Raw genomic sequence first — 27,536 nt, forward strand, 5'->3', positions numbered from 1 at the left:
CAAAATGAGGTAGCACAAGAAAACAGTGACAGATATTAAAGTAATTCTTGCTGAATATAAATGTGTGAAGTCAAGGAATTTCAGCTATATGGTCATTCATGTTGCAAGGGGATGGATGTTTTTTTTTATAGATATTATAAAATACAAAAAAATAACTTTTCATTCAGACACCCTGGCCCTAAAACACAATCGAAAAATTGTTGTCCTGCCTCTCCTGATTAGGGTGACCAGATGAAGTGCCGGCAAAATCGGGACAAATCCTGGAAATGGCTGTTAAAAACCGGGAGATATTCACACACACATTGATAATTTCCTGGAACATTCTCGAAACTTTTATTCGGTGGGAAAGTGTAGAATTTGAAATTAACAATGCATCACAAAAATATCACCACACTACTTCTACACTTAGGCGAGAAATCGAGTAAAACATAAGGTTGGAAGCCATGGTTGTCGGACGTCCCAGTATATTGTGACGTGTGTTGCGCTGTGGTGACATCTTGAAGTATTTCAAGAATGATGAGAATTCAAGCATCCACCATCTTCACATCAAAACAAGAAAGAAAGATGGCAGCACTACCAAGAAAACGAAAAATTAGCATAAATCTTATCAACATAAACATATTACAGGCCGCACATGAACTAATAACACACATTCTGACATATACCGGATCATTAGAAATTCCACAGAGGAATGCGAACGAGGTGCATGTACTGTTACGTAGTATTTCAGGAATGAATTTGCAGCTGCAATATTTGAGGGTAACACTCAATTTCTTATTAGAAATATAAAGGATTTGCGCGAAAATTAATCCAGATGAACATGTACATTGCATTGAAAGTAAATAAGGAGATAAGGTTCGAATGTATTGTCGGGTTTCGCTTATACTATATCCATATTTCTCTACGCCATCGTCCCGATGAAAAAAAAAGATACATCAAAGAATTTATCATATGACATTTCAGCACCGAAATTTTTCAAATTATATTCTAGCAACTCCTCATTCGGAAAATAAAACTATAAATTGGTGGGTTTTTTATCGAACCACAAAGGTCACTTCATAAGTCCAACCAGCGAATCTTCAGTTATAGGAATACATATCATATAAATGATATTTCTCACACCATATACATTCCACAAGTTCGGGGACAAACGGCTGCCAACGCATAAAGCGAGAAAGGACAGCAGAGAGCAACAGGACACACTCATCAGGGAGTCCGCATACGCCGCTGCATACTGATTGCAAAGGGGTATAAGGTAAAAATACAAAAACAAAGCGAGAAAAAAACCTCGAAAATTCCCCTAAGAAATAGACAGATAAAAAAAAAAAGAAGCCAAGAAAGAACAAATTATCCTTGGCAGCAGCGAAAAAGAAAAACACACAAGAAAGAAAGAAAAACGTTGCACGTGAACGAAAAAAAAACTTCAACGTGGGCGGACCAGCATCAGCAGGATTTCGCACGCGCCCGCATACAAATGCACTACGAGGGCTGGTTAGTTGTGGAAAGTAAATGCAAAATGAGACGTCAGAAGCACTGGCGTACAAAAAAAGAACAGCGCTTCGTTGGTGTGTTTCTCCCATATAGCAGATGGTGTACAAGGACACCCACTTTCTGAATTTTTTTATAATTAGGTATTTTTTCTTAAATGAAAAACGGAGGACACCCACCCACTAGTTGATGCTCTACCTGCCTGGAGCTGTTTGTTCACTTATCATACAAGAACCTCATAAACCAGAACAACCTCAGAGGAAAACGGCCATAAAGGAGGAAAAATATTGTCAAATAAACAAATAATGTACGTAACTTGCTGTTGATTTCATGACGCGATCCGCCGCACTTTTGTTCGCTTCGTACTTGACCCCTTTCAGGTCAAATGTCGGGGTTATGGTTGATCCCGCTTATAACGTTTTTTTTCTTCAAGAAACCGCAACCGAAAGCATTATAAGCGGGAAATGTCTATAGAAATTATTAGACATTTTTTCATCGACCTCAGCTTTTTTATGTAGTTGTTTTTTTCAAATAAATTAACAAACATTACGAAATACATAGAGATTTAATAGGAAGAAATTATTTATGTATTTATTATTATGTAATTATTATGTATTTGTTATTCCATTAAATATTTACGTGTATTATACGAGATATAGTTTGTTGGAAAAGAACAAGAAATAGAAGAATATAATTTTACATTTTGATTGATATACATACAATGCGTTTTTTCTTCATCAAAAAAACTCACCACATATGATATTGTTTGTGTTTTTCTTTCCTTTTGTCAAAGTTAAGCTGTAACAGACAAGTTTGCGTAAAATCTGCATAACATCACATGGCACATTTTCTTGTCCTTCCATAAAATGTCGAAAAGTTTGCAGTACTTTACACTAGAGCGCTACAAATTTAAGAATTTTAATTTTTTCCTCTGAACTTGGAGCTTTTCCATTTTAACTTTTAACTTTCTCTGAGACCTTTTGACTTTGAACTATGCTCGGTAAAATCTAACGCTATTGCTGTTTTATTTCCCGAAATTTCAAAGCATCATTTTTGGCCATTCTGGGAAGAATTAAATTCCGGGAAGTAGTCGGGAAATCAGCTTTTTTATTAATCTGAAAAGCCGCTTTCAAATGATACATGTTGCTAGCATCTGAAAATCTGTCAAGTTGTTTATGTTCTGTGTTCATGTCACTCTTTTGCTGCTTCATTTTTGTTTCGATAGATTCAGCAGTGGATGAGAAAAACCACCGCTTTATTCCTTTGTTTTAAGTACACGTCGCCTCACAAAACTATAAAAAGATAAATTTTTTGGAAGAAGTCATTTTTTGGAATCGATCTAGTGCGGCAAATTTGAATAAGACCGCACAAATGTAGAAAAAGTAACCCCCTTTTGAGAACTTTTTTCTAGTTCTTATCTGTTCTTCTTCTTCACACGCTCAATTGTGACTGCGCAGCTATACCTGCACAGTTGGTCTGAACAGGTATAACTGAGCGTGTCTAGGGACCATCAGTTGACCTGCACAAGCGATCTGAAGGGAGTGGTTTTTTCAGCCGGTATAACTACACAGTTATACCTGCGTGTGTAGGAGCCATCAGGTATATAACTGTGCAGTTTTTTCCCCTTTCATACTGATAACGAAGTTGAACAATGGTAACTGAGAAATTTGTTTTTCGGAGACCGATTTGCCTCGTGGAAGAAATTTTTTTTCTAATGGTGAAATTTTTCACGATATTTAGTCTTCCTATTCAGAGATATAACTTTGATCACCCTGGAGTATGTGGCCAGTGGTAAGGACAGTGTAAGCATACTATTGTTCGACAAAGTGAGGGAAAAAATGTTGAAATTATTATTGTGTCTTAACCCTTGCAAAAAAGAAAGAAACACACTTTTCAGTCTATCCTTCATGCGCAAGAAATAACTGGCACCAAAGAACCATAAAAGAAAAGCTCTGCACCTAATTTTCACAAAATGGTTAGCACACAAATAACCACCATTTTTTTTTTCACCTATGGAAAAAGGCGAAAAATTACACTGATTTCATGGGGGGGGGGGGGAAACCCCTCGTGAATTTGCCAAACTTTGTAAGGCGAATAGTAAATGCACGCGTTGTTTAGGGAAAATTTAACATTACAAATGTAGGAAAAAATTCACGAAAGTTAGTCGTATTAAGCGGAATCGACTGCATTCGTATGCATCAAATGAAAAGATTGTTTTAAACAGGGGCTCGTGGTCTTTTGTGTTCCCCGTACTCTTTATGCCGATATCACGAATGCCGGGGATCCATATTTTCCAATGACACGAAGACCCACGTACCCCTTCACAGAGTAATTAATATTCAGCAAAAAATAATTAAAAAACAATAAATTAATATACATTTCTAAATAACTTAATTGTTTTACTCCCCACCCCAGCTCTCGAACACCTCTGTAACTTCTTCAAGAACGTAATACCTGGTCAAGAATCACTGACATTGAAGCGAAAAACACCGATTGTTGATCAGTACTGAGGACATAAAACAGGGATGCACCAGATCCGGTGCGAGGACCACTTGTGGCCCACGAAGGGTTTTTATACAGCCCACGAAAGATGTTCTACAAAAAAAAAATGTACAGGGTATATTTTTTTATATGTATCGAATATCGTGCACACATCACGATAGGTACACCTGTTTGTGACGGTGACTACAAATGATACAAATGACTACTACTACTCAACCCTAAATGCACCTCATAAACATTCTTCTGCAGAATTTATTACGAATCAGCTGATGCCAGAATGTGTGTGTTGAGTTGTACGTGTGCCTTTTTTTTTCAGAGTTATGAGTGTTTAACATTTTATTCGGCTGCCATCTGTCTTCCATATTGTGAACTAAAAATGGAAAATTCCGAAAATTACGTGCTATGTAAGTATCGCGTCGAAGGTAGTCTTGCTCTCTGTGGAGTCACATCAAAAAACTGCTGGTAATCCGCTTGTATATATGGAATTTGTGATGGTGATGGGACACTTCTCTAACAGAACTTATGTATAGACTATGGCAATGTGTATGATGTAGAATATACTACCTTTTTATAATCCCGAGCACCGTTTCCTCCCATCGTTATGATATATATAACTTCAAGGGTTCCCTGGAAGGACATGAATGATATTTAAAAAAAATTCCTTGAGGCATAAAGATTACTTGAACGGTTACTCAGAATATGGGTGCCATTTCAAAGACTCGTGGATATGGTTTCCAAGAACACGGATATAAAAATTCTGAATAATGGTGTCAGTGACAAACTCACAAACACAAAATCGAGCACTGTTGGATGCTTCAGTGAGAACCTAACTAGCTAACCGAGCGCACTCATTAGATCACATCTCACAAGAGATTGCTAACCTAGTCCAATGGTAATAGTGAGTCAGAAAATTTGCTTCCAAATAACTCTACTCGGGGTAGAAACACAGGCTTCACCGCTGCCAGTCAAAGTATCTCCATCCACCTAGCACCAGATCGCAGCAGAGAACAGGCCAAGTTTGACCGAGACCAGGGTCCCCCCAATACTCTTTCAAACAGAATACTTCAGTGAGCACCACTTTGCTTGAGAGCCACAGGTTAAATATGCCTTTCAAATACGAGAACAGGAATACACGAAACAGCACATTCAACGAAGTTACATACAAATGACATCCGACAACGAAGTTGCAATCCAATTCCGAAGCCGTAATACGACGCTCTAGAAAAAGAAAATAGTTATTGAAAAATACACTGGTCCGCATATTATTTCCTAATCAATCCTCCGTGTAAATATTAACGAAATGAGTTGCTTGGAATGGGCAAGTGGCTAAATACGTGCCAGTCGAAAACTCTCACAGGATCCGAAACTCAAAGTGATCGCGTACGATTGGGTCTCCGGGAAGTCGAGCATCAAATTGCTATACGTAGAAAGGCAGGGCCATCATCTCACACGTCTGTACTATTAGTGCAGTCGTTAGCTCGGCGATGAGCTGCACAACTTTAACGGCACTTCGCTGAGAGTTAACAGCCAAAATTTAGTGTCTGGAGAGAGCGAAACGGGGGTTTTCGAACAGAGGCGAAGGCGGCTATTTAATTCCTTAATCAACGGAAATATCCTCCGGTTAATGGGGCACCTCCTACATCGTGGAAAATGCCTTCCGGAAATTCCGGCGAGAACATTTTCCCGTGTACCGCCACCGCCGCCTTTTACACAGGGGCCCTATTTGCCCCCTGGCGACCGAAACAACGTGTTTGTTCTTCCCGAAATTCCTTCGCATTTAAGTTCTGACTTGCCATAAACAAGTTCTAATCAAGCGTTACGGGAAACGTTACAACAAAACTCCTTCGTGCTGAAGCAGATGTCGCAAAAGACCATCTTATTATAGGAACAACCAAGCTTCTCTGTCGGAAAGCGGGAGGGTGAGCGAATAGCGTACATACAATTGGTATTAAAAGTACAAGGAATGAATGCGTCGAATCGTCGGGATTTACTTGGGAGTATAATTCTGTGTGAAGACGTCCACGATAAATGACGCAAAACAAACTTGTCGTGGCATCGTCCAAGAATAATGAGGTTGTATTCTTAGGACTTTAATCCAATCCAATGTCTGCGAACTATAAATCTTTGAAAACAATTAGAAAATTATACAAGAACTTGATCGGAGTAGAGCAGACACTTCAAGCAAGAAAGTTGATGGCCTCATCTTGGCAAGCAGAGTATATTACACTTGCTGGCGCACGAAAGTCGGGCGGGGGGGGGGCATATAAAGGTTCAACGCCACCAACCCTCTCTCTCGCCAGGGCTGAGATTTTTGTCTCACTTAGTGAAACTGGGCAAGAAAAGTTGTTGCATGTGGCCACGCGCGGGTATTTTGGTGCGAAAACTCAAGAACTCCCCCAATCAACATTCCAGAATCAATGGTACGGCACGACACAGGCAATGTCTCAAAATTTAACAAGTTTGTCATCTCCATCGATCTTCATCGGTAACCAAGCACCGCTGCTTGATAGCTCCATGAAGATAAGTTGAAGTTGATTATCTTCATCTAGGTCGACTGAACTGGACGACCAGCAAATTTTTCATGAAGAAATCATATTTATGTGCATCTTCATCGACATCTTAATCACCTAGACGACCAACTCACATTTGATGAAAGACTGACTCATCTTAATATATCCTAATCGAAGTCTCGCTGAACTGGAAGAATCAGCCTAATTCTTATGGAGGGAATTGGTCTTTATTCATCTTCACCGAGGTCTAACTGAACTGGATAACCAGACTGTTTCCTATAAGGTTTTGACACCTAGCCGATGCGAAGATGAATTCAGGAAAGAAAATTTAACTGCCGGATGAGCGCCCTAGACTAATAGACCACAAAGCCCAATAGACTACAAAGCTATCGAATCATCTCTCCTTATAGCTCGTGTGCGCTGAACGGGGCCGTACATGGACAGCAGACCTGACTCAGGCCAAAGCTCACAATATCTGACACTGCGACCAGATGGCGGCTTATCCGAAGATGACGTCACTCTCCGCTACTACAACGAAGTTGTCGACAGTTGGCTGATGCGAAGATAACTCCGGGAAAGAAACAATATCTTCGTTTTCACTGAAGTGAAACGAAGTGAAAGTGAACCTGTTAGTGAGCCTGCTTCCTATGAAAGACTGATCTGCACATCTTCATCGGGTTCCAACTGAACTGGATGACCAGCCTACTTATAAAGAACTAATCTTCATTTATCTTCGTCGAGGTCTAAGCGGGGCGACCAGCCAGCTTCTTATGAAGGATTCATCTTAATATGTCTTCACCGAGGTCTAACTGAACTGGATGATCAACCTGCTTCTTATGAAGGACTGATCTTCATACTTCTTTATCAATGACCGCTGCTTGCTAGGTCCTCGATGAAGATGATCATGTTCATGGAGGTCTAACTAAAACTGGACGACATGCCCTCTTTCCTTGCGAAGGACCTACCTTCACTTATTTCCCCGAACGCATAATGCCATGCTGATGTAATGAATACGTAACATCGATCATATATTATCAATGAAAATCATAAAATTTAGCTTTTGAAAAGTACGAGAGTATATTTTCTGCAGCCATCGTCGATATTTTTTTTAAATTTAATCGTAAATATTACAATAAAAATTGTCATGTTCAAATGCATAAAATAATTAATTTCCTTTACTGGTCCGAATGATTAAACCATAAAATATTTGCAGTTTGTTTGTGTTTCCAGCGATTCCAAAGGCCCAATAGATGGTTATTAAGCACAGCATCTGTTCCTCCATGAAGGTCATTTGTCAGGATCGAACAATCGAGATCAGATCGAAAAAGAATAAGTAAAGGGTCAAACAGAATAAAATAAAAAACGATCATCGAGGGAAATCGATTCAGGATGCCACAGCATCACCATTTAATGGCTCCCTTGACGTCAACTGAGGAATTCTATTATTAATCTATCTTCCCTCCCTTTAAAGCCTGGTATAAAAGACGGTCGAAGGACGGTGTCAAAAGGAACGTTGGCCCTCCTTTTTCCCCTTGAAAGCTCCATCCAATTTCTCACATTTTCCAGGATAACAACGGACGGCCCATTTTCTGACTCACGCAGCTGCCCCCGCAATTCTTCGACGGGGGTGCTCCTGGTGAACAATGCCGCCACGAAACTAGAGCGAACACACACACACTCTACGTCCCACTAAAACCCTGGAACTACATTCCTTCCTACCCCGTTAACCCCACACGAAAAAGGAGCGGTACTGGAAGAATCCAGCATTTCTCTCTCTCTCTCTCTCTCTCTCTCTCTTAGGAGATCTCGGCTAAGCTTCAGTTAAGAGAGGACTCCCATCATCAAAACTGGAAATGGGCGTCCACCACAAAGTTATGGTGCACGACAATGCCAGGATGAAAGAAGGGGTTGGTATTCGGTAAATAATGGATTTATCGTCGAAGTCCGGATAAATTGTGATTCCTGGAGAGTTTACCAGGTTTCCAAAGGTTTCACGAGGCATACGAGTTCCTATCGATTTTTCTTTCAGTAAAAGATGAGGTTCTGAGCAATTTTGGCAGTGCCAGGTTTTAACTGCTTTTACTATATTAAAATTACCAATTTGTGATAACCCGATGAAGATTTCTGAAGTGTATAGTCTAGCTTTTATTGCAATCAGTGTATTTTCAATGCTTTACAGAGCTATACGATAAGACTGACAGAAAAATTTCATCTTTGGCATTTTTTTAAATAAACAAATCACAAAAGCACTGACACACACCTACAAATGCAAACATGCGCATATGTACAAACATAAAAACGCATAAATACAAACACTTTGTGACCCCAAAGGACTTGGTAAGTCTCTCCAGCAGATATAAAGGAGGTTATAATCCCATATGGTTCAGGCAACAGCTTTTATAAAGATTAGGCATGTTATATTGTATTTTTATTTGTATATTTACGATTACGGTATACATTAAAATATTAGATTACTCAATATGAGAGTCATACGGTTATATAATTAAATTACTTATTATGAAGATCGGTACATTACGCGCCAATAATTTGATGTCATTATTATTCTTTTTTTTTTAATAAAAATTATACTTCTTGCTCTAATTCATAGCAATATTCATGAAGCCCATGGATGTCTATAGGATGCTTCAACGGCATTCGATGGTATGGCCTATTGGTACTAATAGGAATGTTTTATAAAAGCGTGATTTAAAGAAAATCTAATACTGATTGATCACATATGATTATAACAATTCCTAAATGTACAATCCGAAAAAAGTTTTTGAAACATGTCGAAGGAAAACTATACGGATCGATATTGAGTGCGTGATGTGCTTGTGAAACACAAGAAAAAATAATAGTTTTCCATTGTTCACAAAAAAAAAAAAAAAAATTCCGTGTGAGAGTCTATCTCACACGGAATATAGACTCGGATGTTTTATCGAATCCACTACAGCGGCAAAACATAGCAGCATCTCACTTTCATTTGTTTTGCTCCTTTCAAAATCATCTGTACGGAAAACCGTTCTCTAAAGTTTCTATCAAAAAAGTCACATAGACTTTTTCACCTCCAAACCAGCTAAATTCTATAAAGACGAAATTTTATGGCCGAAATCTGAATTTGTAAGATGAAAAATTGGATTGGACTGTCTACGTATTACAAAAAAAAACATACATTTGAGTGATGCTCTATAGGGCAGGATTTTTAATGGTCCTCCAAAACTGTCAGAAGGGGGCGGGGAGGAGTTATCATATATTAATTATTTAGTAAATTAAGTAAGGCATTAAAAAAATTTAATAACTATTTACAATGCATGGATTCTGTCCACTGTTTATTATGGAATTTGTGTATGGGTGAGATATGACTGTAATATCCAATTACTAAATAATACAATAACAAAAAGTTTAAATATAATCACGCCTAATACTCATCATCCATTAAATATCCAAATAAATGACTATATATCAAATGTCCGTAAAACTTATGTTCATAGAATATTATTCTTTCTATTCAGTGATACAGATTGGTTTAAAATAAGACAAATTCAAAGAAATATCAGAAATAACGGAACCCAATTTCAAATGATTCTTCCTCGTAAAACAATAATAAAAAAAAAACAGTTCATCTATTTAGGACCAAAAATTTACAATACCTTGGATTCACACATAAAAAATAAAAAATGCTTAAAAAATTTAAAAGTGTGATTAAAACATATGAGGAAAATACGAATATCATAAATATTATATAAAGTTTTTAAGCGAAACCAAGAATTAACACATACTTAAAAAACTGTGGGGGCAAACCAATATGTGTATGCACGTGTGCATGTGTTCACACATACGTGTATATATAAAACCATGTTTCCACGAGAAAAATTTTGGTGTTATTTTCATGGATCTGCCCTGAACTGACATAGGTCCTTTGGGAGATCATACCCTTGTGTTTTAGTTTGTGCGTAGTTTATGTGCTGTGTTATTTCTGTTATGTCGTTGTATGTAATTTATTTATACAAATAAAGGCCTTTATTTATACAAATAAAGGCCTTAAAAAAAAAAAGTTGCTCGTCTGGCCACCGAGATGGGATCTCACCGGCATTTCCACTTGAGTATAAGTTAACGCTGAAAATGCATAACAATTATTCTCATCTGGTAGAAATACAATTGTTCTAACTTGTTTCCTATGGACCCACATATTCGTACTTACTCTAATCTGTTTTGTCAAGTTAACAGTTTAACTTCTTTTTATTGATAACGTGATTCTTAAGTATTTCCAAGGAATCCGTATGATCCGTCCAGGGAATGTGTAAGTCGACATCCATGCCCGAATCGGGATTCGAACCCAGACCTGCACAGTCGGAGGCTAGTTCTTAACCACTCGACTACCACGCGACTTACCTATTTGGGATCTAACACACCATGGATTTCTCAATAAGAGAGGCCAACAGGGGCTCCGGCACTAGGGCCCAATATAAATTTAATTATTTTATATAACTTCATTTTCCTTTCACGCTATAGAGGCCTGGTAGAAATTCTGGCGTGGAGAGGGGGTTCTCTACCAAAACTATCGGCTTGGCGATCAAATCCCCTTTTAGTTTTTGTAAATCTATTCGATACTAAAACTATTCCCATCTGTCGGGAAAACAAAACAAAAGTACAGGTTCCGAGAGATAATTTCAGAAAATTTCCGAACCTCTGTTTACCAACGGAAGCAGAGACATTTTCATTCAACAAAAGGAATTCACAAGACATAAGAAACTCTCTCCTCAACCTTCAAAATGCACACTCTAAACAACGTTCACATTTTCTAAAACGGAAACATGACATCATCCATCGCGTACCAAATTATGTATTCTCCATTCATGCCCCAATGACAACATAACCATATAATCTCTCTAATTAGTGACTGAATCCATGCGCACTAACAAACTTGCAACGAAGGAACTTTCTTCAATTCCCAACCCAATGAATGACAAGCAAAAATAAGTCTCCATTTTAGTTCCCATTTAATATATAAATGGGAGAAGACGCCACTGGAAAATTCTTCTCTAGGACTCACCCCTCTCAAACTAACACTAACTCTGGAACACATTCCGATACTCTTTGGAAAAACGTTAAGACTGGGAAACGAGGAAGAAGACGATGGAGCACTAATTTAGTAGAAAATAATAATAATAAGGGGGAGAAAAAAAAAAGAGGGAAGTAAATCAAGAATATAATTTAATTATTTACGTCTTCCTCATACGGAATTCGTCTCTTCTCTATTCTTTTCCTATTTAATCGCCCAAAAGCTGCAACGGTCGGAGGAATGGATGGATGTTGGTTTGACGTGAATGGAGTTGAAAAGACGCCACATTAACTCAATGACTACAGAAAAGTGCTCATTAATTGCACTGGAGGTGGGGGGGGGGGAAGCGGGAAGAATGGACTGCTGATGCACGAGTGACAGTTCACCACCACCGCTACCGTGTTTCGAAAAAAATAAAACGTGCAGTTATTATAATGCACGCTTCTTCTCCGGAGAACAGACGCGGCCGAATCTTCACGTAAACGTGAGAAAGGCAGAATGGAAAGAAAAAAAAAAGAAACATAATCACTGATATTTATGTTTAATTATCTATGAATGGGTTTTTACTTGCAAAGCTAATTAGGTCGTAAGAGAGTATGATTCATTTTAAGTGTGTTTCTTCCTCCCGAACATTTTACGCCCTTGTGAAATATGTAAAGGTTATAATTACGTCCAAGATTGACAGTCAGACCATTATGCATCGCAACGAAACCTCGCTACAACGATATTCAATATAACGGTAAATCTCAAGCAGCCTGGAATTTAATCTTTTTTTTTTTTTTGACTGCAGCGCAACGGAAAAAAAATCAAAAAAGATGCGTTGACTTTACACATTTAGGGTGGATTCACATCTACACACACTCACCGTGTCGTGTCAAACACGGCAACCATTCTTTAACATAAAAAAATGTCTGTCTACGCCTGCGCAGCCATGATACGATAGACACGAATACGTTCATTGGTTTTATGTTAAAGTATGTTTGCCGTGTCTGACACGACACGGCCAGTGTCTGTAGATGTGAATCCACCCTAAATGTGTGGGGGCACCTACAAAGTGTGTTGCCACAAATCATGCGGAATTACCTTTAATCAAATTTTAAACTCCTCTGGGCTCAACGATATTTTTTCTATAACACATCCTTCTATAACAATTGAAGGAAACTGCTATATAGCAATACTCTGTGGACCAGAAGGGATAATGATTGTCATTATATACAGAAGGAACATTATCATCACGTATCGTGCTCCAGTTGGCATCTTTTCTGAGGTTCTGCTTGAGCATTTCCTGACTTTCCCTCACCACAGCTCAAAAATTTCTCTGATTTTTCCTGATCCAAACTCATAAAATTTCCCTGACTTTCACAGACCTCAAAAACTCAAAAAATTTCCTTGTGATCAAACTTTAAAACATTTCCCGGACCAAAACTTTAACAACTACATGACTTTCCGGACCAAAGCTCAAAAAAAAAATCCCTCATTTTCCTGAATATCCCTAACAAAAACACCGGAAGAAAGAAATGTAATTCAAAATCTTGACCTTTTCCAAATTTCGAATTTTTGTTTTTCAAAAGTTTTTGTTTTTTCTCCTTTACGGAATTTTTCTCTAAATTTTATTGAATATTTGAAAATTTCTTTGACTTTTCCCAAATATTCCACATATGCCAATGTCTAAAAAACTGTTCCTGTGAATGCTCAAATTATTCCGCCATATTACAGTTGTTTCTCTGCAATCTTCAAGACAATAAGGTATCGATGTGTTTGATTTATAAGGACACAATACGGATTCACATGCTAATGTTCCCATGTTCTGCCGAACTTTTTTTCCTGACTTTATATACCTGAATCTGCCAACGAATTTTTTTTTTAATGAAGCTTTATTACGTTTACTGGTATGAGTAATCCTGATAAGCTTAATCCGATTATTATATTCCTCCTTCTTAGGAGTATTTTTATCCCCGAATGTCATGGTTGCTATGAAAGATTGCACACCAACGACCCAGTATCAATATCGCTGGATGGGGTTTCAGGAGATTAAGTATCGTCACGATTACTCATTTTCTTTTTTTTTTACTCTTTCGGAAAAATGGTAACTCTTTTTTTTCTAGTTTTTAGATATGCTATCCCATAATCGAATAGAAAAGATATGCAAAAATTTAATTTGGTCCAAATTATTTCTCTTTCTCTTAAGGTGAACCATCTGATATCATCCATCAGTACTAGGGAAATCGGTCATTGATCACGTGACTCCTCCATCGCGAGGCCCGCGGAGTTACGAAATGAAATTGAATAAAAATTGGAAAATCGAGGGAGAGAAAAATTGAATTTTGCATACATTGTTGGTACACCAACCCCGTAAAATGATTATCCGTATTTTTCTTTGAATATCTCTGACGTGATTACAATTGTTAATTTGAAATATGATTCATGCCAAGTGCAAAGCATAAACTGCTCTGGATGGCATCAAATAATTTGAAAAAAAAGAACAGAAATGAAGGAAGATATAACATTATTTTCAACCCTAGAAGTGCAATGTATCAGACTATACAAAACTAGCTCTTTTTTTTCTTTTTTTTTTTTGCAGAACATTACTCTTATGAATTGTAAGTGGAAATGGTAACACTTTTTTCTACTTAAGTTCGATTTTATCTATCATACTCAGGGTCGCGGTGATTCATTTCCAGCATAAACCATCTTGTATGCATACCGAGTAGATAGACATTCATATCATCATATCTAAGAGCAAAAAGTTTCCAGACTTTTTATTTTGTGGACGTGTTCGAGGTGCCATTTGTTAATTATAGATGGTGGATACTAAATACAGTAGGAACTATGAAATAATATGAAGCGTTGCACACTCTACGCACCCAAATTCATTTTATGGATTGCATTGTTTTGTCGAAATTAGAAAAAAAACTGATTTTGTACTTTGAAATGTATATGACATTATGAATTGACAAAAAAACAAAAACAAATTATAATAGATTTGGGGCGTCCTAAAGCAATTTGCTTTGGGAAAATACCCCTGTTGTGCCTTTTACACTGCCCCTGTTACCTCCTGGTGAATTCTCCTGTCGGCTACCCGAGTCCGAATCGAGTAAAATTTTTCCTTTACTCATTGAAAATACAGTGGAAACCCCTCTTAACGGACACCACTGCGGTCAACCCTCTTTACGGCTACATAATAATTCTCCCTTGTATAATAAAAGTATTCATTTAAAACCCCTGATTAAGTCATCCCTCTTTTACGGTCGAATTTTTCTATCCCACCGGTGTCCGCAAAAAGGGGTTTTTAGTGTATTTCATCAAGAAATCCCAATCATCGCTCGAAAATTTCCATCCATATCTATATTTGTATTTTAAAATTTTATAGTTCACGGGTCAATTTTTCAGGTTCAAAACTGCAGGAAATATGGGAAACCTATCTGAAAGTGCTGGGGAGAATTTTCCAGAAACACCGATCCACAAGCAAAAAGATAAAAAGCAAATGGTATTGATGATTGAGTCAAGTCGGAGAGGTTCCACCCCCTCCAGAACCAACATTGACTTTAGTACTGTTCCTTCATATACAGTATGTGGACTTATATAGCAACAGAAAGAGAATGATTGGGATTTTTGTGTACATCCAAATTCGTATAAAAACAAATACAAAAATAATTTTTGAAAAAGAAAACATATTTTTCATAAAGTAGAGTAAAATTGCAGAGAGAAAAATCCCACCGATCGGGAGGCCAAACTGTCGCTGGCTATTTTGACGAATTTTTTTTTTTCCTATTCCAAAATTGAACATTTCTTCCTGATTTGACGCAATGGGGAAGGTAGGCCACCAGCTTGTGGCACCACTGAAGAAGGCCATTTAACCTATAATCATTGGATATACTGCTAAAAAGGGTAAAGATATCGCATGCGTCGGCCTGCTGTATCCAATGGCTATAAGTGAAAATGCCTTCTTCAGTGACGTCACAAGCTTCGTGCAGAAGCCTTTCTCTATAGGTGGAGGCTTTTCTCCATAGGAATGAGTTCAATTCACACTATGCATGCGACATCATTTTCCGGAGAGAGAATAAAACAGTACTTTTCTGGATGAATTTGAAATGGGTATAAATTTCTCCCAAATATAGTGGGGATTTTTCGCAATCACTGTCGAAATTCGGGAGACTTACGGATGTAATGTACATTGAGTGATACCCAAGCGATTATATATACGACGGGGTTCCGCTATTCCCTACCTATAATTCACAGAATTATAAGTCAAATATCATAATGAAGAAAAAAGGAAGATATTGAATTATTAATTTTTTGAAACAGAAATCATCCATTTACCGACATAACGTTTGAGCAAGTCATTCATGAACAGAAAAAGAGTTTTTCGAGACACGTCTGTCTACAGAAAAGTCTGTCACTTACCGCAAGTAATCCACCCATCTTTTCCAATCTAAATTAGTGAAGTTGCATCTGGGACATATCCAGTTTCCTAGGATCTGCAATAAAACAAATCGAACCTTTAGTATCCGAGAGTCAGCTTTGAGTGAGTGAAATTTTTATGGATCACTCAAACTGATGACAATATCGAACGATTGTTTGCGAGATCCTACTTTTATGCGAGTTTCATTTGGTGTCACTTACTTTCTGCAAATAAACATTTTCTTATTTATTGCGATAGCACTTGTAAACGGTTTCATAATAAATATTTATACGGATAGAAAGCGAAGCGTCCAATAAGAAAGGAGGTTCAATTTAATCAGATACGAAATTTATTTTACTAGTTTTTTTTATTTTTTCGTCCGCCATAAAGTTAGGGTCGATATGGCTGACTGAAAAATGCTGAAGTTAAGTCGTTCCCGATAGGCGACACCACAACGCAAATGGAAACGAATCTCAAATGCCGAGGTCTTCGAAAGGAACAGAATGGAATGAGGAATACCCTATTTTTTTCTTCCCTCACAAGTACTGGCAGCCATTTTCAAAATAAATATTGAAGACCCTTCCCTACCGATCAAGAGAAAGAGCAGCCACGGTGGCCGCCTATCGAACTCGTACATGGTCGATTGTAGAAGCAATATTCATTTCCCTTCGCTGAAGTGGCCCCAAGAGGCTGAAAGAAGAACATAACAAGTCCAAGAAAGAGTCGGCTAATTCGATTTGGAATGAGAAGAACTTCAACAATTCTTGTAAACCGATGAGAAAGACATGATAAGGAAACATTCGGGATTCAGAAAATGCGCGTAGGAGTATGAAGGGTTTTCTGGCTGGGGGAAAAAAAATAGATATCGAACATTAGACTTAAGAACTCTCCAAGGAATTAACGGGGGGAGAAAGTGAAATCCATTTGAATAGCAACTCGTATGAAACTCGACTGAAATTGAAAGCTGAATGTTCTGCTGAATATATTTTTTTTCCTACCCTTAGAAATCCATCGAAAAGTTCTGACCGAAGTATTCACTCACTTTCTAGGCTTATCAATATCTAAAATTCATATCGGGTCTTGTCTAAAATGAATGACAACATGCGAAAAGTTTTCAAAATCTCTAAGAAAACCTCCATCGAATAACCGACACTACGGCAGAACTCTTCTTGTGTACAGTGAAAATGTAACATAAGCCAGTGATGAGAGAAGTTTTTTGGAAGCGAGCTAAAAAAAAAAACAAGAAAAAAATTTTAGCGGGCTGGGCGTATTCGGACATCGATTAGTGATTGATTTTTATGATTAGAAATGAAGTGGCGGAATGTGTTGTACACATCGAATACTACAGCGGGGTTTCATTGCAAACAAGATACAACAGATCTTTTACAACTGTAAAAAAATACAAGTAAGTATATCTTAATAACTGGACGCATATTTATTGCATGCATATGTATTTCAATTTTTTTGCATATGCAATAGTTTTTCAATAAATTTCTATTTAAATTCTCACACTTATATTTTCAATAACAAAAAAAATAAAATAAAATAAAAAAATAGCCTCTTGAATGAATTTTTTTTGGTAGTACTAAAATTGAAAATTTCTGTACTAGTATTGCAAAATCTGCGGCTAGAGCTGGATACAGCCTCTAAGCGGGCAATAGTTTGTCCATCACTAACATTAAGTCATGCTTTTATATGTACAAGGAAGATATTTCAACGCACTGGTTCCCGTGAAAAACTTCGATAATTATGAGACTATTCAACGCAACTAAAATAACATAGATACAGTAAAACCCTCGTTTATACGTCTCTCAGGTATACGACTTTAATATTTATACGACGTTTGGTTTCGGTCGCAATTGGTTCCTACACATTTTGATGTTAAATTATTTCATTTTTTCGGCACAAAACTTCAATTATTCTACGTTTTACTTCGACTCAAATGCCAATTCTTCGACGAAGCGTCATTATATCCGTCATTTATATCAAATGCGCGTAATTATTGTAGACAGTAAAAAAAGCGTTGTGCTGAAACAGTTCTTGTTGCATAACTGTCACGGCGAAAAACATAAATTTTAAGGTGATTCTTTAAGCACTTAAAAATAGTCATTGAGCTGGCTGATAACCATTTATAGTGGACACTGAAGTGCTTTTATTTATTGTTGTTGCTGAGAATACGCAGATGCGGCGAGCCCCAAAGAAACGGGGTTGGGGGAATTCGCTCTTGCGAAAATACGTATTTTTTTCCCCTTCAACTTCGAATTATCCAGAACATTCGAGAAAAATACGAATTTAACAAGACATTTCAACATTCAATTGGACAGAAAACTCAAGAGCAGTTCGTAAAAGTTCTAATTATCCAAATTCCACATTAACCACGTTCAAATTGATCAATTTCCACTGTATTTGCGAATTTAGATCAAAACTTTTTTTAAATTCAAATTCGAATTAAAAAATTTATCACGAGCATGTTCCTAATGTTTTCTTAACTTGTACAAACACTCAAATCAAAATGTAATTTTTTTGGGGTTTTTTTTTTCATCAATGGGTAAAGGGAAAATTAATAATGCAAGAAAGTACGAAAGAAATATAACAAGTTATTCCGTTTATGAACTTATACTAGAATATGGATTAAGAATCCTCGTTGTTGAGCGGATTGAATCTGCCGTTAGCTCCGCGGATCAGACATTAATAATCAGAGAGAACATTTTCACGTACTGACTGAATGATATTACGTTCGGATATGTAAAAAGGAGTCGTTACATAACGTGATGATGAAACCTAACACGTAATACCCGAGCTGTTCGGTGATTCCCTCACGTAATTCCTTCCATCATGGCTGTCTGGGGGGTATGAGTAGTAGCCACATTCTGGAAATTCTTTTCACACTCTCTCTCTCTCTCTCTCTCTCCGAAAAATAGAAAACAAGAGAAAGCATGGGGAAACAAACATGAGAACGCATGCAAAAGCCAATAAACACGTCTACTCTCGCATTACGATAGCAAAATATAAATCGTAGGAATATCTCCCTCGTGTATCACTAATTCCTTTCCGCTCGCGTGGCAGTGGCGTACGTGATTCCGATGCTATGGAGTCTGTGCCAACTCTTTACGCCATCTCTCTCTTTGCCTGAGATACTTAACCCTTTCCTTTTCTCCACCTCCTCCTAACGGAACAACGATGTTTACAGCACACGCTAACAGGTCAAGGCTCCCGAAAACAGAAGTCGGCTATAAAGTTGCTGGAAAGAACCACGCGCTGACATCTTTATTATGATGCGGATTCCCGGCTGCGCCGATGAAGGAAAGAGCGTGCGAATTTGAATCACACCCCAAGATAAAACCTCTGACTGGGAATCAAATATAGAATCATTCGCAAGCTTTTATCACCTTTTAAAACAAGAGATAAGTAAGACGCGTGCGGGTAACACATGTCGAGACAGATATTCGAGATTGTTCTCATTGATATACCTAAAACTCTATCGCGATTCTCCTATTTCTGAAACATGCGCCAGGAAATCACGATATTTTATAGGGGTTCTTCAATTGATGATTTTAATTCTTTACATCGCTATGTTTTCCGTATAAATTTTCCCTGTATAATGTCGTTGATATTATACAGGGTGAACGGTTGAGTCCCGCATTTTACTCGCGAACCGTTTGTGCTAGAGGCATACTTCCAGCTATAAAAATTATCTGAATACCGTGTAGACTTCAAATACGGCATTCCATATTTCACAAGGAGTAGTATAGTTATTAAAATATAAAAACTAAGTTCTTACGGACACCCTGCCATCAAAAACACAATTAGAAAGTTATTGCTCGTTCTCTTTTGAGGCAAACAAGAAAATTCCACGTTTCTAAGTGCAATATTCGTCGCCGCCGTTTTTGCTCTTCTTCCCCAACTTTCTTCCGATTTTTGAAATCATATTTCTCAGCGAATATTGCACTTAGAAAAGTGGAATGTATTTTGTTGGTCTCAAGAGAGACAGGGCAACAACTTTCTAATTTGGTTTTTGAAAACAGGGTCTCCATATAATAAAAAATATTTTTATTTTAATACAACCCCTCGTAATATAAATGTCGTATCTAAGTTCTACACGCTATTCGATACTTTTTCTAATTGAAACTATGCCTCTATTATCAACGGTTCGCGAGTGAAATGCGGTCAAGGGACTTGCCGTTCTTCCTGCATAAAGCGGGAGGTGCAACAACTTCTTACTACGAAAGATGTTCCGGTAAAAAAGTATCAGCAGGAAAAATTTGACCCGATTTCTTGATAAAAATACGGGAAATCGAGATTCATATGGGACGTCACCAATTTCATCCCAACAGTTTTTCGATAGCAATAAAGTTGCCAATTACAGCCTGAAGTGGCCTGTCAGAGAATGTTCCTTCCAAAAAATTCATCAGTTCTATATTTTGGGTAAGGTACTTCATTAAATTTTTTAGAGCTCCAAAAATATCAAAGAAATCATAGAGAAGCTGTCGAGCATCAATGGCTTCTCGGCTTCAAAAATGACTTTCGAGAACTTGTTTCTCAACAATTCGGAAGTATTGTGTTTACTTATCTCTTTATTATAATCTGTGACTTCTTTGATGCAACAAGCATATATAAAGCACCGGCAACGTTGGGTGTTTCTGCTTAAAGTTACACAATTTTTTTCGGCACGGGGTAAATCAATGAGAGAATTTTTCCTTTGTTGTTTGGAAAATAACAATATCCCATAGAAGTCAAATACGAGAATGAAATATTGAGAAAGTAATTTTTATGGGGTTTTTTTCCAGCCGCCTCGTTGGTTTAGAGCCTGCTGTCTTCGTTTTTGTATCTGTATACACAAAAATATTGAATTTTTCAAGTTAAAATATTAATAATAAACTTCGTTATATGACATGAATGTCGCTCTCCACTTGTTAATACAAGATATACGGAAGACTGGATGTTGTGAAGATATTTATTATTTGAGATGTTAATTTTTTTAAGGAAGGAAAAAACTCATCTCTGCCTCTACCGGGAATCGAACCCGGGCCCGTCCGGCAATCGAAGGGCCCGGGTTCGATTCCCGGTAGAGGCAGAGATGAGTTTTTTCCTTCCTTAAAAAATTAACATCTCAAATAATAAATATCTTCACAACATCCAGTCTTCCGTATATCTTGTATAAACTTCGTTGTTTCAAAGAAAGTTATCCTTATATGATGCAGTTCGCGTGTTAAGCTGTTGGTAATTCATTTCAAAATCAACATAAGCTATTTCGTTCGCAAATATATCCCATGAACCACTAAGAAAAATTTCGAGTTTGCTCCCCCTAAACAGACGTACTCCGGAACTAAATATTCATGTACGTAAATTTCTGATTGCACACAAAACCGAAGCGCCACGTATGAAGACAATACACAGAATTTGTTTACTATGGTTCAAGCGCAACGGTCCCAAATTAGTGTAATCACATAACAAACACTAATTTGGTTCTAAAAAAAAATAGCGCCAGTCAATTAAGAATGACTAATTTATCCTGTATTTTAGATGGTATTGAAATCGTTACATATTCTCTCCCTAATTTTTTGGAAAAGTACTGGTTTTAGACGGGAAAAGTAGCTGGGAGAGAGAGAGAGAGCAAGACTGAGATAATCAAAGAAGGTATGTTGACAAGGATTTAATTAAATCTCATGCAATGCTTTGTTGGATCATTTAATCATTGGAAATTACGAAAAGCAAATCATAACACATATACAGATAGAGTAATAAAATTAAAGTTCACCCACACTTGGTATGAAGCGAAACGAGCAGAAAATTAATATAATTATTTTTAACTATTTCAGCTGTCTTATATTGAGGTGAAACGTGTCGTATCTACAGATTGTAAATGCTTGTACCCAGGAGCGTACGCAGGATTGATCTTCGGAGGGGACACAAAAGGCTTGGGGAAGGGAAGGGGAAGCACTTGAAAGCGAGAAATTTCGAGTTACCACCCTTCAAAAAATCGTTTAAATTAAAAGAAATTGGTTAATATAGCATAAAAAGTGTAGATTCTTTCGATATTTAAATTTTTTCTATGAAATATTAATTTTTTCCCCTAATTTTTAGTCGGCTTGGGGAGGGGCACGGGTTCCCTGGGCACCCTCTTGCGTAATCCTCCGCTTGTAACCCGCGTTACAGAAGTTAAGCACAAGATGCAAATTCGAAAGTATGGAGAAACTGTTCACGATTCGATCGTCCTCAAATGAAACTCGGATAGAAAAGTGATAGACAGAAATTAAAGAAATTGACAAATTGAAGAAAACTTTAGGTGGCATTCAATTTTCATAGAAGTCAAACATATTTTGTTTTCAAGTAGAGAAAATTTTTAAAAAATCTATTTTCTGTGATCTCTTTCCATGTTAGTAGTTATGCTTCACCGATCCGTTAGAACTTCCGCAAAAAAAAAAAAAAAATTAAGTAGCAGATATGCTTATGTAAATTCAGGAAATTTTAGGCACCAACACCAATACTTTGGTCACCATTCTGTCTCCTTGGATTTGTCAAGCCCGGGTAATGGTAAATGCAAGTATACAAATATTAAGTTATGTATCCGATGGTGATATACTACACAAAAATTTCGTAAATCCCGCATCATATGAAAACATCTGATAATGTTGCTTTAAAAAAATTATTTTAGAGAGCCTCTTGAAATAGGATTGGTTTTGTTGGATTGGCCTTGGAATGAAGAGAAGAAAACATTGGGAAGTGTTTCCACACTGTGCCGTGTTGAAGGGATGTTGAAAGCAGGCATTCCGTCAAGGATTGCTGTTTTCTTTGTTTGCAAGTTTCCCTATTATCCCAGAGGTTTAACGTTTCCGATAGCACAGTGTTTCTCAAAGTATGCGTCGCGGCTCCCAGGATCATCAATTTTTGTCATGAGCATCTCAACGAGCTTTGTAACTATTCATTTGCACATTATCTACCGAACTATTCTGGGAATACGCAAATAAATCATGAGAAGAGCAAGGCAGCAGCCAGTCACAAAAGTTTGAGAAACTGCCATAACCCATAAAGTGTGTCATAACGTGCCAAACGCAATTATAGCGAGTAGCAATCGTGGCACATTCAAAATGTCTCAGCAAAGAGAAACTCAATATATATATATATATATATATATATATCAGTAGAGGAGACAAAAGTTACATATCGAAGTATTGAAATACTTGATAGATCCCAATATTATTCCACCAGCAAGACCTAAAGGCAGACATTATGATTTTGGTCTTGCTGGTGAGACTGTATTAATAGGTGCATTTTGTGGTAGGACAAAGGCATACGTATTGAGTCCTTGAGCCATTTGTGAGTTCCTGTGTCGCCGCAATAGGCCTAAATCATCATTTGCTGATCAATAATTGTCAACAAAATGAAGTATCACTGATGTATGAGTGAAATAAAAGTAGAAAAATTTCTCGTTTGCGATAGATTGCGTACTTTCAAGCCTTTAAAAATATAAAAAATTTTCAAAACCGCATTGAAAATCAATGATCCACATGAATATGTATATTTGTGTCTGCTGTCCGAAGCTCTCTAAAAGTGCAAACTACAATATTCAACGGTTTGAATCACTTTTTAAAATCGTCTCCTAAAGGGTTATTCAAATAGTAAGTAAGTATAGCTTTGAACGATAATCATAAAAACTCATACTTGGAAGAAGATTATAAAGATTTTAATCAATTCGCATCACAAACGATTTAACATCGATGATGGAAGGGAAGGATAAGTTTTTCTCCATTGAACTTTACAAAAGAAAACCACTCATTATAAAACTTTCCGCAAAATCGTTTACTTCTAAATAATGATGGGTGTGGCGTTATTTTCCTCTCTCTCTCTCTCTCTCATCCGTCACATTAACTTAACGATCTCTTCCACATCAAGCATCAAGTCGATAATTTGAAAGGAGGAGAGAAAGGTAGGCTTAAAAGAGCCAAAAGCGTGCGCGAAACAACATTGATAACATAAGCGTTCGTTCCCTCATAGAGAAGATGAAAACCTATAATTACAACATTTCGATCAAACACAGGTGTCTTCGATGATGTTAACGAGAAAAGAAAGTTTCAAACGTAGAAGGGAAGATAAAGAAGAATTCATAATTAATAAATTTGATTTTAGAATGTACATACACAATGATAACAGAATTCTCCTCATCACTCTACAAGCCTGAGTTGCTTGAATGATGAAAGCGGAATCGTTCCTACAAGCAGTAGAAATGCACACCAGCTAGTACAGTACCACTTCCCACGTTGTTATTTGTCACGACACGTCACGTGACAAGCAGTCATCTTTCTTACGATCCGTGATCCACCAAAAACACGCGTGCTGTGTACGATTACGGTACCGTACAATATTAACCGTACGATGCCATAAAACCTAACGCTATATCCAATATTCTCCTCCCTCCTATAAAACAAAGAAAGATGATCACCTTTGAGAAAAATGATGAGTTTTGAATGCACCTAAATAATCTTAGATATCGGTTTATAAAACAAAATGAACCAGGAATCATATTAAAATATGTCTACGGAAAGCTCGTTTATTGTAAAATATATATATATATATATTAAGGTAAATGTATTATGTATAATAACCGATTATCAGTTATTATATGTAAATCGGTTATTATGCATACTTACCAATCGTCTTGGTAAGTTCTATAAATTTACCGCTTTTACAGGAAAATGTGCAATGCATGACAGGAAAAAGCGTCGTTGGTAAATTCGATAAATACTTGAAATTTATTGCCTTTATCTGTGATTATGCATAATACCCTAGTGTGATTGGTAAATTTGATGAATATGAAAAAATTCGAAATGAGCGATGAAGCGCGCGAGTGGCGCAGTAATAAGATGCTCGTCTTCCACTATGAAGGTTACCGTCAAGGTCCACAGATTCGAATACGGGCGTAGAATGTCAGAAACAAGTTCTTTACCTACCGATCCCGGGGTGAACGCTAATAGTTGGCGCCTTCATTTCCCACTCAACTCCACTGGTTGGAAGTTGCCGTATGACGATATATGATCGGAGTTGTTGTGCGGTAAAGTATTATGCGTGGTGAATATAGTCGGACCCCTCGGTATAATGATACAATACATGTTTGAATTATCATGTATATAATATAGTATAATTTATCATGTTTACCAACGGCGCGACGCTTGAATGTAATTCATAATCACCAGATTAATTTAGGGAAATTTATCAAATTTACCAACGACGTTTGGGTACTATGCATAATCACCGGTGAAAAGGTAAACTCAGGGAAATTTATAAAAACCAAAATGCTCAGCGGTTATGCATAATAACTGGTTATTATGTAGAATAGCCGGATTTATTACATTTATCGCAACACATATACAGAAAATCCCCTAAACTTTGTATAGTTCAAAAATTCATAAAATTTCATGAAATTTGATGATTTGAATGCGGTTTGCGGAAAAAGTTACTCTCACATAGAGAGATTTTTTTTTTGGCACAGAAAAAAAATTGGCTCGATTTTTTGTCGATAGAGGGTGATGAGGCCTTTGTCAGGAGTGAGTGGATATGGACATTTTTTTTTCCGTATCATTCTAGTGAAAATCTTCGAAGTTATTATCATTCTGGGTCAAGATGACCAGTAAATTGATGAAAAACTGTCATTTTCACTCCACTCTCATCGTCCCGGGCATGATGACTGGGAGACTCTCAAAAATAGAAGAACTTCGCCAGCAACGACGATAATGATCCTGACGAATATGCTGAGGTCGATCGACTATATGGGGAAATCCGTACATACTTTGCCGGATGAGCCGACCGAGACCATCATGAAAAACTCAAGCTCACTCAGGTACTGTGATGACGAGCATATGGAGTATCAGGATCTGACGAGTAAGCACAGCATCCAGAAAGCTGGCAATGAGATATTCGAGAATTTTTTTATACGACTCCTGTGACATCATCAAAAAGCGGAGCAATCCCAAATCAAAAAAGAAAAAGGCAAAGACCCAGAACATGAAACAGCAAATATCGGCTTTAACTTCTGGGAACAAGCCAATAGAGACACAGCAGATTCTCGATTCCGAAAAAAATGTGAGACCACCTCCCATCCACATCCAAAGTAAAGGGAAATGGAGACCCCCCCCCCCCCACTAATCTAAGGAACTGAACAAAGTTGCTCAAGTGTTTACAAAGAAAAATTGGTGAAGAACAAGGTGATCGTTCTCCCAGCCAATATAACTGATCGCATCGCGATCTCTAAGTACTGCCAGGACCAAGGCATTGGATTTCACTCATACCTGCTTCAAAGCGAGAGACTTGAAACATGTGTCATCAAGGGATTGGATCCCAGCTTTTCTACCCAAGATTTGATTCTTTCTTTGCAAGATCAAGGTTTCCAGGTTCTCACGGCCAATCAAATGCATAGACGAAACGACGGAGCCAAGCTGACTTTCTGGTGGATTGATATGCCAAGGTCCCCTAACTCTGGCAGGATCCTACTTCTAAAAGAACTTGACCACCTGAGCGTCAGGGTGGAAAATTCCGGAATAATCGGCAAAGATTCATCCAATGCTTCCGTTGTATGGCCTGGGGTTATCACAGCGCAGGTTGCCGAGAGCCTGAGCATTGCGTAAAGTGCATCAAAGAACATGGAAGTCGAGATTGTCCAAACGTGCCGAGAGAGGATCCCCCTGAGTGCGTGAACTGTAAAAAGTTCCACACTGCCAATTACATAAACTGCTCCTTCTGTACCTACTGTAGGTCTAATCAGAAGGCGGAAAGTAGAAGTTCAAGAGAACATGGCCTTGGCCATGAAAAAACTACCGGTCACTCCTAGGGCTATATTGAGCGAGCCTCTAGACCACAATCAGCTCGAGTCTCATCGGTGGTTAAAGCTACTCCTGAAAAAGATGGAAGCCAGGCAGATCCTGTAAACAAGCTTGTCGTAACCATCGAGAAATCTCTCCACAAAATCTTCTCGATGAGGCATTTCCAAGATCCAGAAGAGGTTGCACAGATACTGATTGAAAACATTAATGCACACGTTGACTCTCTCCAGCGAACCGTGTCATTAATTATGATGAAGTCAACTTTACCACCAAAGGGGTCTTTTTCTGCGGACAGTAACTACTCCAGTAGTTGCTTTGGAGTAAGAAATTCTGCTAAACATCATTAATCTACATATTTTTGAATTAAGACTTCCTCGACCAATAGGGAAGAAGTTCCGGTTCCAGCCAATGGTGCTTAGTGTTGTGACGCCACGTCGAACATTGTACGGTTTCGGCCGCGAAAAGCAAATTTCAACGGTAAAGTCTTTTTAAATGACATTGGCCCAGCTTGGCCTCTGAAAATTACTTAAAAATTCATTGTTTTTGTGGGTGGCCAATTTCAAGTAAAAATTTCCTACTAGAGCCTTTACTCCCCCGCTTGGACAATTCTCAAACAAGCACAATCTTGTCTTTTTCTTCACACGCCCTTCGTAGCAGTTGGTAAGTCGTCAGACAGCCCCAGAAGGCTAGGAAACGACAAAAGATTTTAATTAGGTAGGTGGGTAGGTATGGGGCACCCTGTATGTAACTAAAAAGGA

General features: G+C 37.6%; 1 protein-coding gene across 2 annotated transcripts in view; it reads right to left on the reverse strand.

Annotated features, from left to right (window-relative positions):
* Positions 1 to 27,536, reverse strand: part of LOC149089836 (uncharacterized) — a 201,620-nt gene that overhangs the window by 100,106 nt on the left and 73,978 nt on the right. Inside the window, exon 2 of one of the 2 annotated variants that reach the window (XM_089250598.1) lies at positions 15,967 to 16,040. The exons of the other annotated variant lie outside the window; for it this stretch is intronic. The gene's annotated coding sequence lies outside the window, so the exon portion shown is untranslated. The remainder of the gene's footprint in view (positions 1 to 15,966; positions 16,041 to 27,536) is intronic. 2 annotated transcript variants of the gene reach the window in all.

This window comes from Pholcus phalangioides, unplaced genomic scaffold (assembly GCF_987345545.1).
Source record: "Pholcus phalangioides strain wild (caught in Gottingen) unplaced genomic scaffold, Ppha-v1.0 ptg000001l_1, whole genome shotgun sequence".
Classification (NCBI taxonomy): domain Eukaryota; kingdom Metazoa; phylum Arthropoda; class Arachnida; order Araneae; family Pholcidae; genus Pholcus; species Pholcus phalangioides.